General features: G+C 39.8%; 1 long non-coding RNA gene across 1 annotated transcript; it reads right to left on the reverse strand.

The window, feature by feature from the left end:
- Positions 1–6659: 6659 nt before the first annotated feature.
- Positions 6660–9837, reverse strand: LOC120289536. The gene is made up of 2 exons (XR_005547566.1): positions 8786–9837; positions 6660–7392 (listed from the first exon to the last, which is right to left on the reverse strand). It is a non-coding gene; the product is annotated as an uncharacterized LOC120289536 (long non-coding RNA).
- Between the last annotated feature and the right edge of the window lie 4151 nt (positions 9838–13988).

Below are 13988 nucleotides of genomic sequence, written 5' to 3' on the forward strand. Positions count from 1 at the left end.
AGAATATTTTGCGACAATTCAACTGCAGTTTTTATGGCTAAGAACCACAAAAGTGGTAGTCGAAGCAAGCACATCGACATCAAGTATTTAGCCATCAGAGAACGTGTTAAAGAGAAGAAAGTGGTCATAGAACACATAAGCACTAGATTGATGATAGCTGATTCTTTAACTAAAGGCATGCCGCCAATGAGTTATAAGGATCATGTTTCTAGAATGGGCATTGGTCCAATCATGTAAATTTTTCTTTATATGGAAGAATTTATGAGACTTTTATTCATTTATAATGTTTTTCTCAATACAGTTGTATGCATTCAGTTATTATGAGAAAAATAATTACGTTTGACCTGGAGTAAACATAAGGTTTATTCATTAAGTTATTTGATCACATATGGGCTGATGAAATACATTGTGATACACGGGAGATAATACTCGCTCTAAGAGGACTCATCACCGTTATTCATGTGTTTTATTTCAGTATGAAGTTTTGTGGGTTTGGTTTAATAATTCATTTGAAGGAATATTGGGATCAAGTGGGAGAATGTTAAAATATGTAATATATTTTATTATTCTAAATATGATTCCAATATTATATTCCCAATAAATACCCAATCAATTCCCTATATAAATTCCAATTATTGCCCAATTTTATTACCCACGTGTATTAAGTGATATTTGTCCGTTATTACATTGCCATAATGGTCTTGATGGGAGATACCGGTAACGTAACCAACGGAATAAAAATGTCAGGTCATCTGGTTCAAACTCTTTAGATACAGAAAAACACACAATCAGGTTTTGTGAAGGGGATTGACTAGTAGAACAGGACATGCGTTTTCTATATTGCAGATCTCTCGTGCTGTGTGGATCCATCAAAGATTTTGAGGTTTCCCACTTCTAGATTTCATCAATGGCTGGAGGTAAGTTGATATTTATGTTTCCGCTATTCGATCCCGAATTTTGTATGAATTTACCTGTTATGGACAAATCGGGATCTCCAAGTTTTGTTTATATGCAATCTCTAACATCAAATTCTAGTCAAATTTGGAGTTGGGATCGAGTCTAGAGATCGACAAGTCCGGGATGTATTTGGACCAATGGCCAAGGCTTCCAATCGGGGGCTTCCTAATAGCTTGTTGCTACTACGCTCAAGGTGGGCACCTGGCTAGAGGCCCACTTAAACCTCTTGGCTATCCGATTTTGTTTAGCCTTTTTTTTTTACCAATGTTTACCCTATTCTGATAACACACATTTTTGTGAATTTCTGGAATAGACTTCTTCTTTTTTTGGTTAGAAATCGTAAGATAACACTGTGTGACCTTGGGTAGGGAAACATCTGAGTGATTGTAACAATGTAATCTCCATTCATAATGGATCTGTTTGCTACCGACTCTTTCCAAAGAGTAGGTACTAATACTTGAGTTGAATGACATAAATTTCTAGTGTCTCGTGTCAATTCTCGTTGATTTTCATAATAATTTTTTTCTCATATTAAATTTGACTTGAGGAATCCGTTAGCTTACAATGCATCCAATTCCATTTTGCATTGCACACATGCTATGCGTTTGTTAATAGAGAGAGAGAGAGAGAGAGAGAGAGAGAGAGAGAGAGAGAGTAAAACTCAATAGGATATATAAGATTTCGATCTCTCATACCCTAGTGATGAAGAGTGCTTTCAACATCAAATCATCCAATAAAATAAAATGAAATTAGTCTTTGATTGGCATTTGTTATTGGCATTTGTTATTAGATAAATAATTATAAATAGAAAAAAGCATACTTTGCGAAGAAAATTGCTACTTGAGTCTTAAACTTATTATGCAAATTTAATTCAATTTTAAACATTTCAATTAATTCGATATAGTCCTAAACCCTTGTGTGAAATTCTAATATAATCGTTCCAACTATTTCTCACATGAAATTATTGACGCGACAATCACCAATTATCCCCTCCTGCTATCTAACGCAAATAATAGGCTTTCTCTATCTCAAGATAAACCAATTATCCCATATGCTACTGATGAACACCACGGGAAGACTATATGATAGTCGAAAAAATTCAATGCATTGCACGCCCTCCCCAACGTCAACGGCAGAATATCTTAACAAGCAAAAAGAGCACAAGTAGTAGCCAAAAACAATATTTCAAGCACCACACGATGTTGTCTGCAAAACATCAAACGAAATCAAAAACTAACCCACATTTAGATGAGTTTGTTAAACCAAACGAGCAAAAACTCAATGCATTGAACACACTCTCCAACGTCAACAACAACATATCTTAAAAATCAAAACAAGCATAAGTAGTAGTTAAAAAGAAAAAAAAAAGATTCTGGACACCACCCGATGTTGTCCACAAAACATCAAAAGAAATTGAAAATTAACCCACATATAGACGAGTTGGTTAAACCAAACAAGCAAAAACTCAATGCACTGAACATACTCCCCAACATCAACAACAACATATCTTTACCAGCAAAACAAGCATAAATAGTAGCCAAAAACGAAAGACAAAAAATCTGGGCATTATACAACGTTGTCTACAAAACATCAAATGAAATCAAGAAATAACCCACATTTAGACGAGTTGATTAAACCAAACGAGCATAAGAAAGAGCACAAATAGAGAGAACTTACAATTTCTAGCCATCGTCAACCTCAAGCTTCTTTTGGCAGCCAGTGGTAGGGTTGGCGATTTAGAATTGCAAAAGCACACAAGCAAGAGAAACCACAAACGATTGAGTAAAACTCTCAGGTATTCTTTGATTAGAGAGTGTGACCATAGAGAAAAATTAAACATCCGTTCTAGTTCAGAGGCGAAGGCACAGAGGTGGAGGGAGGTGAGGTGAAGGAGTGACCATTGCTGAGGGAAGGAGGGACGATTGATTTGGGGCAAACGAAACGAGGCATTTTAGGAGCAAAAAAGTCTTCTTCTTCTTCATTTTTTATTAAAAGCAAAATGACATAGTTTCACACTTCGGCGTCCATGTCAACTCGGTAGTCGCGGCTGCACTGACTTGGAGTTCACATCAGCCTTTTCCAGTAAAGAATGACCGGATGAATTAAATCGGTACCAAATGCAAAAATTTTAGGACTAAATTGATATAAATGCAAAAGGTTTATGACTTTTTTGTTACTTTTCCCCTCAAAAAGAAAAAGAGAGGTGCCAAAGGCAAAGGCGGAGACATAGACAATGATGGCAATGGTGGCCATCATGGAGGTCACTATGGAGGCCATCAGGGAGGCCACCACCACGTCCACCACCACGTAGCCCACCACAAAGGTCACCATGGAGGCGGAGGTGGCGACAGCAGCGCCGGCTGCATTTGTGGTGGAAGTGGGGGTGGCAGTGGAGGTTGCGGCGGGGCGGGGTGGTGGCACCTGCTAATATGAAGTCAATCTTTTTTCCCTTTTTCTATGTTGGTATTGGTAATGGTACTATGATTTGCTAGCTAAATAAGTAGTTAATGGATAGAAAGAGTCATTGAGCAAGGATCGCAAAGACTAGCTTGCAAAGCATATGCTCCAATCAACACATGGCATCAAAAACTAGTTCTTGTAGAGAGGCAAACTAGCACCAATGAATTATGAACGCACTTGAATTATTTCCAAATTTGTACTCTCAACCTTAGTGGTATATTCTACTAATTAATTTGAAAGACCCACTTGTAAAATTTTCAAGGCACTTGGTAATCTACTACTAGCTACTAGAGTAGTGAAATTGATTATTTCATCGATAAGTTACAAAAACTTACTTCGCCTACTGGTAAAATAGTAAAGCACTCGATGATCTACTTCAAATACTAGATGTGAGAATGGTAACATGGATTTTTCATTATTAAATTACTAACTAATCAACGAGGCCTAGTCCTACTCGATGTGTGGTGATAAAATCAAACTACTTGATAGGCTTAATTATAAAATTTTATAGCACAAAGTAGGATACTACTGGATACTAAATTTTAGGATGGTAAAATTGTTATTTGATCAATACATTACAAATTAAATGATGGGGTCCACTTAAGGATGGTAAAAAACATTATATTGTGGGTTAATACCACAAAAAATCCCAAACTTGTACATTTGTGACAAATTTACCTCAAATTAATTTGTTTACTATAAAAAACCCCAAATTGGTATCATTGTGATAAATTTACCTTTGTTAGTTTTTGTTAAATTTTACTATTAAATTGCTAAGTTGGATAATGCTTGATCGGTGTACCAGTTTGAAATTTTACCCTTCATTCGTCACAGCTGTGTTAGTTTTGTGGTTATTCGTGGTATTAATATAATTAAACAAATAGTACATTTATCACAAATATACCAGTTCAGGGTTTTTGAACACAAAAAAATTATTTTTGAGTAAATTTATTGCAACTATTCTAGTTTAAGGTTTTTTGTAGTTATCTCGAGGTAACTTTATCACAAATTCACCAATTTGAGATTTTTCTTGATTAAAAAAATAGTTTGGGCTAAATTTGTCACAAGTGTACTAATTTGGGGTTTTTTGTGATATTAACATTTATATTGTTGGTAATTTACTAACTAATTGACAAGCCAAATTGGCAAATATCAACTATTGGATACCATTGACCCAAAAAAAGAAGAAGCCATAATTGGACACTAGATGTGAGAATAAAATTTTTATTATTTTATTAATAAGTTACTGATAGTTGACCGGGCAATAAAGTTGCCAAGCAATTTTACTTACCAGTTACATTGCCGGTTCTTGAAATTTACCATCATGAACCAGTTCTCTTTCTAACAAATGCAATAGTAAAGTCATCTTTATATCTCACACATTTTTGTGAGTTTGTTGAGTGACTTATCACACTTATAGATTTACTTTGAGTATGATCTAGGATAGGGAAATAAAACCAAAGTGATTGTAACTATGTAATCTCTATTCATAATGGATTTCTCCGTTGTTAACTTGTTAACTGTATCTAAGGAATAGGTATCGACATTTGGATTGAACAACATAGATTTCTAGTCGTCTTTGTCATTTCTCATTAATCTCCTTGATAAATTTGAATTGCAAAATCCGTTAGCTTCAACAATTATTTCACAACACATCCAAATCCATTTTGAATCGCACACATGCTATGCATTTGAGAAAAAAATTACTATATATAAAACTCAATAGAATATATAAGATTTCAATCTCTTAGACCCAAGCAATGAAGACTGCTTTCAGCACCAAATCATCCAATAAAATAAAACGAAAGTAGTCTTTGGTTGGTATTCGTTATTAGCTAAATTATAATAGAAAAAGCATACTTTGTGAAAAAAAAAATATTACTATTTCAATCTTAAATTTATTATATAGATTTTTATCCAGTTCTAAACATCTAAATTGATCAAATATAATCAAAAACTCTTAGGTGAAATGCTAATATAGTCCTCCCGGTTATTTCTCACTTGAAATTACTAATGTGATAGGATCTAGTTTGAATAACTTTACCCAAAACAATACCGTTTTGCTTAATTTTCTTAGTTTTCCAATTATTATCCTTCCTTTTTCTCTTTTTTTCTTTCCTTTTTCCTTTTATGTCCACTATTTATTTATTTTTTCATAGTAAAGCGTGAACACTTACGACAAAAAGATTTTGAGCATGATCATCCATATCTGTAAGCCACAACTCAAATGACGCCAAACAACTCTTCAACTGTCTCAACTGACGAATTTCTAAAACTCTACGAGCCTACAAAAAGTGGGCTCACTTGAATTTTTTTTCGGCTTCTACAATTGAAACCCCTTAAAATTCAATCAGCTTCCCGATGATTTTATTTACACTAAAGCATGAATAATTGCCTAGAAAAGAAGAAGCAGTAGAAGCGACTTCAATCTCCATGGCCTTCAATGGCCACCGAGCTCGAAGCGGCTATGTTTCAGTTGCTGCAAGCTAACCATCGAGCTCGACAGCCATGAGCTCAATGAGCAACAGCGACAGCTTGCGGAGTTCAGCAACAATGGCTTTTGCAGATTTAATCATGAAATCAACGAAGAAGGATGTGCCGGATCTGGCTAAAGGAGGAGGTGAAAAAAAAATAAGAATAAAAATAAAAGTTCTACAAAAGAGCATCGTTTCGAGAATATTTGTCCACATCAGATCACGGACGCACCACTTAAAATAGCATGTGATGACTGGATTGCCACATCATCAATTTCAAGCGAGTTTTGTCGGGAGGACTTGGTTGGAGTTTCACTCAGAAGTTTTGAACAACGTTGAAGCAATTACAAGGTGTGCCATAAATCTCTGACAGGAATAACAATTTCTTGGTAGCTACTATATTGCCCAGAAAGTTCCCAAGATACAACGGCTCTCTTAAGTCATAGACCAGCTGACTTAAGATTAAGAAAGCCGTACCTTTTGACCAAAAACGGAATTAAGCGATAAATCGGCCAAAATACAAAACGTCCCACGTCAAACATGGAGTGTTGAATCATCTCACCGGTAGTCTTGATTGACCCGCAACTTCCCTTGTTCACCGTTTTGGACCAACTAGGGGCATGTGCACGACTGTCACGCCCCAATTCTCGGGTATACACCCATCCCTCACCCGGTCAATATAATAGCGATGTCTCAGGACGCATCGCTGACCCATTCATTTTAATACGCATACGGAAGCATATAAATAATCCCCAAACAATAAAATAATGAGATAGGAAAGTGAGACTCTAAATTTCCACTTTAAAAGCAACCACCCTTATATACATTGCAAACTATAGTGCAAATATATATAAAGCGAATTGTTAAGTTGGGTTTTAAGCCACAAGTTCATAAAACTAAGACTGCAAAAATGAATCGACTCCCATCAAAAGAAAAGTGTCATATGACTAACTAGTCCAATAGGATCGTCAATTCTTCAAGCTTCACCTTCTACACTCCGAGCCTCCGGTCCTTCACCACAATCATCTAAGGACCTGAAAATGGTTATTCTATAACAATGAGACTACATCTTGGCAAATTCTACCCCCTAAGACCCGATTAGGAAGTCAATACACTCAAGAAGCTGCCTAAACACAACACAAGTCAGAGGACTTACCTTAACCTCAGTTTCATCTTGCAAATCAACGTTATTTACAAATACCTTATATCACATCACTCAATCAATTCATAACATCAGATCAAATCATTGAGCAACCGACCTAGTCAATTACATGTCATCTCGACTCTTTCTTAGTCGGCTCATCTCATTTACTCAAAGTCACTACTGAATTACAACTCGGCAAGCACGGCCTACACAGTCATCTCAAGCGAATTGTTAAGTCGGGTTTTAAATCACAAGTTCATAAAACTAGGACTACACAGTCCAATAGGATCGTCAATTCTTCAAGCTTCACATTCTACACTCCAAGCCTCCGGTCCTTCACCACAATCATCTAAGGACCTGAAAATGGTTATTCTATAACCAGTGAGACTACATCTCAGCAAGTTCTATCCCCTAAGACCCGATTAGGAAGTCAATACACTCAAGAAGCTACCTAAGCACAACATGAGTTAGAGGACTTACCTTAACCTCAGTTTCATCCTGCAAATCAACGTTATTTACAGATACCTTATATCACATCATTCAATCAATTCATAACATCAGATCAAATCATTGATCAACCGACCTAGTCAATTACATGTCATCTCGACTCTTTCTTGGTCGACTCATCTCATTTACTCAAAATCACTATTGAATTACAACTCAGCGAGCATGGCCTACACAGTCATCTCAAATACTCAACTCCAATGCCGAATTACGGCTCAGCGAGCATGGCCTACTAAAACTTTGGTGGTAATGTTGAATTATGGTTCAGTGGGCACATCTTACTAATTCTTCGACGGTTAATGCTGAATTATGGCTCAACGAGCACAACCGATTCCAAGTTCGGTGGTGGTGCTAAATTATGGCTTAGTGAGCACGGCCTAGATTAGGTGGTAACCTACGGAGCACTGGACATAACCATACTTTGGTGGTAATGTTAAATTACGGTTCAACAAGCACAATCAATTCTAAATTCAGTGGTTTTCATGCCCTATTCCACACTTGTCACACATCCATCATACATCATTTCATCTTTCAATAGTCTTCTCAATGCAACTAATAACCCTCACACGATTAATTACTCTCAACCAAGGACTGTGTGCTTCACACTTAGAACCTTCAATCAAAATAATAATTGCCCTATTTCCCTCGTATTAACGATACCCGATAAAAATTTATCATGTGGGTACACGATCAGGCTTAGCTAAAATATCACAATTTCACTTCCACAATTTCCACAATTTTATATTGTCCACCAAAATATTTTTGGCGTTGTAAACCGACGCTCGGTTAATTTCTAATCAATTACCAAAATTGATTAATTTAGGAATAAAATCCTAAAAAAAAAAGTTAAGTAAATTCAGCACAAATCAATGCTCAAATAAATGAACATATTGCACCACAATGATCAGCATAAAATTTCGGTCGTCGGCTATCTCTGCCTAATTCCGGAAAATAATTAATTAATTAAATAATTTCGAAAATTATTAAATAAATACAATAAATCCAATTTAGGCCTGAAATGCCTAATTGGAAGCCGAAATGAGCCTGGAAAATTACTGAGACACGTTCAATAAATAATAGAGCATGTCTACTTGCTAACTAAGCTAACCATTTTCCTAACATGCATAGGTAAATCCCTAATTTAATTATTCTAATTTAATCTATCAACCTAATTGCACTTAATTAAAAATAATCAACCATGAAGTATCACTAGCATACTAATAAGGGATTAGTGAGCAAAACTCACTTGTGCAAAGCGAAGACCGGAACACCGTGACGGCAGCCGAATTCCGAATTTTTGGCGGTGTTGACGGACACTTGGGCCAGACCAAGAAACCTTGCAAGCCTACAGAAATTCCTTGGCTTAGACTTGGGCTTGGGCCTGCTGAAAATGGACTAGCTTCAAGTGGACTGAAGTTGGTTGAAGCGGGCTTGAAAAAAGGCGTGGGCTTGTTGGACTGAAATGCAACTGAACTGGGCTGAGCTTGATGGAGATGCTGGGCCAAAACCTGAGCTGGATGGGCTGAAGCTTGCTGAGGACTTGGGCCGATCGAAGGAGAAGTTGCTGGGCTGAAGAGGACCGAACAAATTGTGAGATGGGCTGGTCAAAGAGCTGGCTTTGTTGGCGTCGATGCAAGGAAGGAGCTGCGGCGTCTTCGATGGTCATCAACCGGTGAGGAGAGCTCCTTTGATTGACCGACGCAGGTGGAGGCGTGGACGTGCAGAGGCTGCTGATGGGCTGGGCTTCACGCGAGCTGAAGACGAGAGGCGACGCGGGCAGCTTCGGTGGGTTTCGCTGGCGTGCGCTGGCCGCGTGGAGCTGAGGGCGGTCAACAGTTGGGCTTTCGGTGGGGGAGGTTGACCAGCGGGGGACAGCAAGTGGTGGACGCTGGATTTCGATGGAGTGAGAAGCGGACGAAGGGCAGCTTCGCGTGGGGACAGGCGGTCAACAAACGGCTTCGGACGTGGGGTGTTTAAAAACGTCGACCAAAGCTGCAGAGAGAGAGGGATGCTTCGGTGGACTCTGTTGGATTGTTGGCTTCGTGGAGAGGCCGCGTGGAGGAGGAGCGGTCAACAAATGATTCGGTGAGTGTCGATGTTGACCAAAGATGGTGGGGAATTGGCAAGTGGCAGAGAGAGGAAAGCAGGGGAAAAATAAAAGCTTCGGTGGAAGAAGACCAACGAAGATGGGGCGGCTTCAGAGGGCAGTCAAGCATCCAAGGAGACCAAAATAAAATAAAAGTAAAACAAGAGAAGAATTGGGGAAGCGGACGCTCGAAGAGAAGATGGAGACGGGCGGGCTATGGTGTGCCCGTGAAGTTTAGAAGAAAAAGGCCAAAAGTCCACAAAAATATCTTAATCAATCAAAGCTTGGTCCCCCTTTGGTCTTCAAGCTTATCACATTGTCCCCTATTACTTTCTTGCTTAGAAATCCATAAATAATCCAATTTAAATGTCAAAAAATGCAGCCCAAAGTCTAAATGCGAATTTCACTCAATTTTGGCTTCAAATTCTTTTCCGATTCTCCAATTCGAGGTCCGATGTTGTTGAAGAAAATTCCCATATAATTTTCTGTAAATCCCTGATACTTAAAGGTTCGGCTTAGAAGTCCAAATTTCCTTTAATTTGGCCCATCCGAATTTCCATTAATTTCCGCAACTTCCAAATCGATTTTCCTTAAAAATCTTGGGATCTCCGAAAATTCTTTGGATGATGAATTGACGTTTTTAAAATAGATTGTGACACCACAAAACTTTCAATTTCTGAAATCAAATACAAATCCGCAGTTAATTTCAATCTGGCGTATTTTTAGCGTCACCTAGGCTATCAGGTAGCTTTCAGAAATTTTTAGTGCAAATGACCTGTGATCAATTTTCTTCGAGCCACAATGTACTACTTCAACACATTTGGCAACTCTCGGTAGTCGTAAAAATCTCAAGATTTCAATTATAAGCCTAGGGTACCCAAAATAACAGAAAATCGGTTTAGTGCCGATCGACGAAAATTTTGCAGTCAGGTGGAATCACCCAGACTTTGATCACACATCTCAGTCGAATCGACATATCCCTGATCTCTGATCAATTTTGATAATGTCGTAATGACCCTTGCAGACTAGCACAATCGAGCAGTCAACTTCTAGTCGAATTCTCAAGTCTATTGTATTAAAATCTCTTAACAACTTCTCCAGATGGTCTAGTTATCTCACGAGTGATCCGCTTTGAGAATAGCACTATAAATGCGTTGATAAAATGCCCGATTTATTCAATTAAAAAAAGTACTAAAAATTCAGAATGTCATAACGACTCTTTTTTGATATTACGATCACAAGCTCGACGTCACCACTTCGCCAATTTAAGAATGTCGAAGTTCAATCAGAAGCAATTTCGTAGAACCTTTGTCACCACTCCCAACAAGTCATCCGAAGGGAATTATCTCCGAAGTTGTCCCCTCGACTTTTGTGGTCTATCACCGTTATTCCCAGTGCTTAAATTGAATGTTCCTCGTCACAGGAGTAGAGTTGAATTCTTGCTTCTCTCCATGAGATGACGAGGAAATTCATGGCGACGGCTCACTCTGCTCTGGCTGCAAAAAGAAAAATTCACTTGGAGGACATTTTGGGAGTCGTGCCTTAATTAAGCCAATTGCGTAAGAGTGCTGCTAGGCTAACAGCCACCGTTATTCTAAGAACATTCCAAATTCAAAGAAAGGGGCAACTGAACGGTCAAGTTTAGCCTTTTTTTGACGTGGCCATTAATTATTTAGTGCTGCTATATCAGTGGTCACGGAGACCTATTGACAGTGACCTACTTTTCTCATCCCTATATAATTGAAGGTCCCTCATCTCATGTATATTGTCTCCTTCCTACAACTATTGATACTGCGAATGGTTGAGTTCTTGCTTCTCTTCACGACATAATGAGGCAATCAACGGCGAGCAATTGGATCGATTTAGCGAGCCCCGGTGTTCATGGTGATGATGGAGCGGATCTTCTGCTACTCAAGTCCGGAGTGATCTTCATGCTGTGCTTGATCCTTGCGTCAGTTGTTATATTTTCCTGTGGCAAAAACAGCCACCCCCATGGAGGCGGCGGCGGCGGCTGTGGTGGAGGCGGGGGTGGCGGTTGCGGCGGAGGAGGCGGGGGCGGGGAGGGTGTTGAATTGAACTTATATTTATATATCTTTAAGGCATGAGTTAAAAAAAAAAAAAAAAAAAAAAGGCAGTTTCATTTCAATAAATTGCAATGCGATAGTGTGGTATGTTTCATATTAAGATTGCTATTTAGGGTTAAGTATCTCGTAATTTACATATGTTGTATTTAAGAATAATTGTACTCTCCCCCTATACTTGTGTTCTTCATTTGATAATTTACGGATATTATAGTCCTCTCTATTTACAATTCTCGACTTGATGTCAGAGTCATTTGTTGTTTGAGGAAAAACCCATTGAATCTGTTCACGGCCAGCCACACCGGCCACCGTTCCCCATCAAGTCCTCACCTTTCAGTTGCGGTTCAACATCCTTCCATTGCTCAATCCAAAAAACAGAGACCACCAACAGGCTCGTTGTCCTCAAACGGCCCATATCCTAAAAACTCGCTGCAAATGCACACCAAATGCCACCACATGTCAGATTGTGTAATTTTTATGGATGATCATATTAAAGTGGTGTCTTATCAAGTCTAGCTCAATGAATTGTAGATGTTATTATCCGATAATGATAACCAAAAACTTGCAGGCATTATTAGGCACGTGTCATGAGCTGATTGGTTAATTAAAACATATTCATCACTTGTTTCCACCTCGGCCTCATTTGGTGTATCTGACTTACCAAGATTAAAATGGACTCCCAAGTATCCTTCCCTTTCGTTCTTGGCGTTAATTGGAGAGGCAGAGAGGGAGCTAGGACGCCTTATATTTTCGGCCGTTACATCTAAGTGGTCACAGCTTGGCCACTGGATATTGATGTAACTTCACCATCATATCAGCATCTATCCTACTCCAAGGTTTACACCAAGCAAGAAAGTTATACCGATGTTAGCTCTAGACTGTTCAATTGGCTTGCACAATCTAACCCGTTTAATAGTAATTTAGGATGCGAATGGTAACATTTTTGTTCCGGGAAGTAAGGCCCTGTTTGGTAACCATCCAAACAGGGCCAAATTCTGATTCTTTGTTCCCGGAATCAGTTTCGGCCTAGAATCGCGTTTGGTAAATTTTTTGTTCCCGGGAACAGATTGGGAACAGAATCAAGAATAAAAAAAAAAGTTGATTCTTGTTCCGGGAACGAATTTGAGAATCAAAATCAATAAATTTTCTTCTTCCCTTCGGCCATCTCGCGACCGCCATCCACCACCGCCCGCCACCGTCCGCCATCCGCCACCGCCGTCCACCGCCACCGCCGGCCGCCGCCGCGCGTCCGCCACCGCCCGGTCCGGCAAGCTCGCGGAGGCTCGCCGACTAGGGCGAGGTCCGGCGAGCTCGCCGGAGGCAAGCCCGACCACCGGCGAGGCTCGGCCTCCCCGGATCCGGCGAGGCCAAGCCTCGTCGGTGGCCAAGCGGGCCTCGCCGGGCCGAGCGAGGCCTCGCCGGGCCGAGCGAGGCCCGCTTGGCCCCGGCGAGGCTAGGCCTCGCCCGATCCGGCAAGGCCGAGCCTCGCCGGGGCCGGGCAAGGGCTGGGCGAGCCTCGCGACGCCCGGCCCCACCACCGGTGGCCGGGCGAGGCTCGCCCGGCCCGCCGGTGGCACGGCGGGCCTCGCCCAACCCCGACGAGGTCACCACCGGTGGGGCTCGGCCTCGCCAATTCTCGCTCGGCCGAGCCTCGCGGGGCTAGGCGAGCCTCGCCCGGCTACCGGCGAGGCTCGGCCGACGAGGACCCGCCTCGCCAGGGGCGGCGACGCTGGTGAGGTCGCCGGCCGAAGAAGAAGAAGAAGATGAGAAAATAAAAGAAAAAGGAAAAAAGAAAAGAAAAGAAAAAAAGGAAAATGAAAAGAAAACAAAGGAAAAAGTAAAAAAATTATTTAAAAATTAAAAGAAATTGATTTGGAACAAATTAATGAACACGATACCGAACGCAATTCTATTCCAGAATCAGAAATTTTGGACAATTACCAAACGGCTTAAAATGCTTAGAATCAGTTCCCGGGAACAGAATAAAAAAGAATCGGTTCTGATCAGAATCAGCTCCGGAACAGAATCGTTACCAAACGCGCCTAATTGTTTTTCAAAAATAGTTCTTTTCTATTACTACTACCTGAAACAATTTCTGAGTAAAATAATGTGTTTGGTAACTATACAAAGTTTTTATTCTCGAAATAGAAAAAGAATATGAATATATTTAGTACAATCCATAAATTTTTGCAGTTATTCGTTTTTCTTCCATAATTTTTTGTATTTGTTCGTTTTTCTTCTTATTCACCGATTACCAAATGCCGATTGCCAACCGCCAACCG

The sequence above is a fragment of the Eucalyptus grandis genome, chromosome 11 (assembly GCF_016545825.1).
Source record: "Eucalyptus grandis isolate ANBG69807.140 chromosome 11, ASM1654582v1, whole genome shotgun sequence".
NCBI lineage: Eukaryota > Viridiplantae > Streptophyta > Magnoliopsida > Myrtales > Myrtaceae > Eucalyptus > Eucalyptus grandis.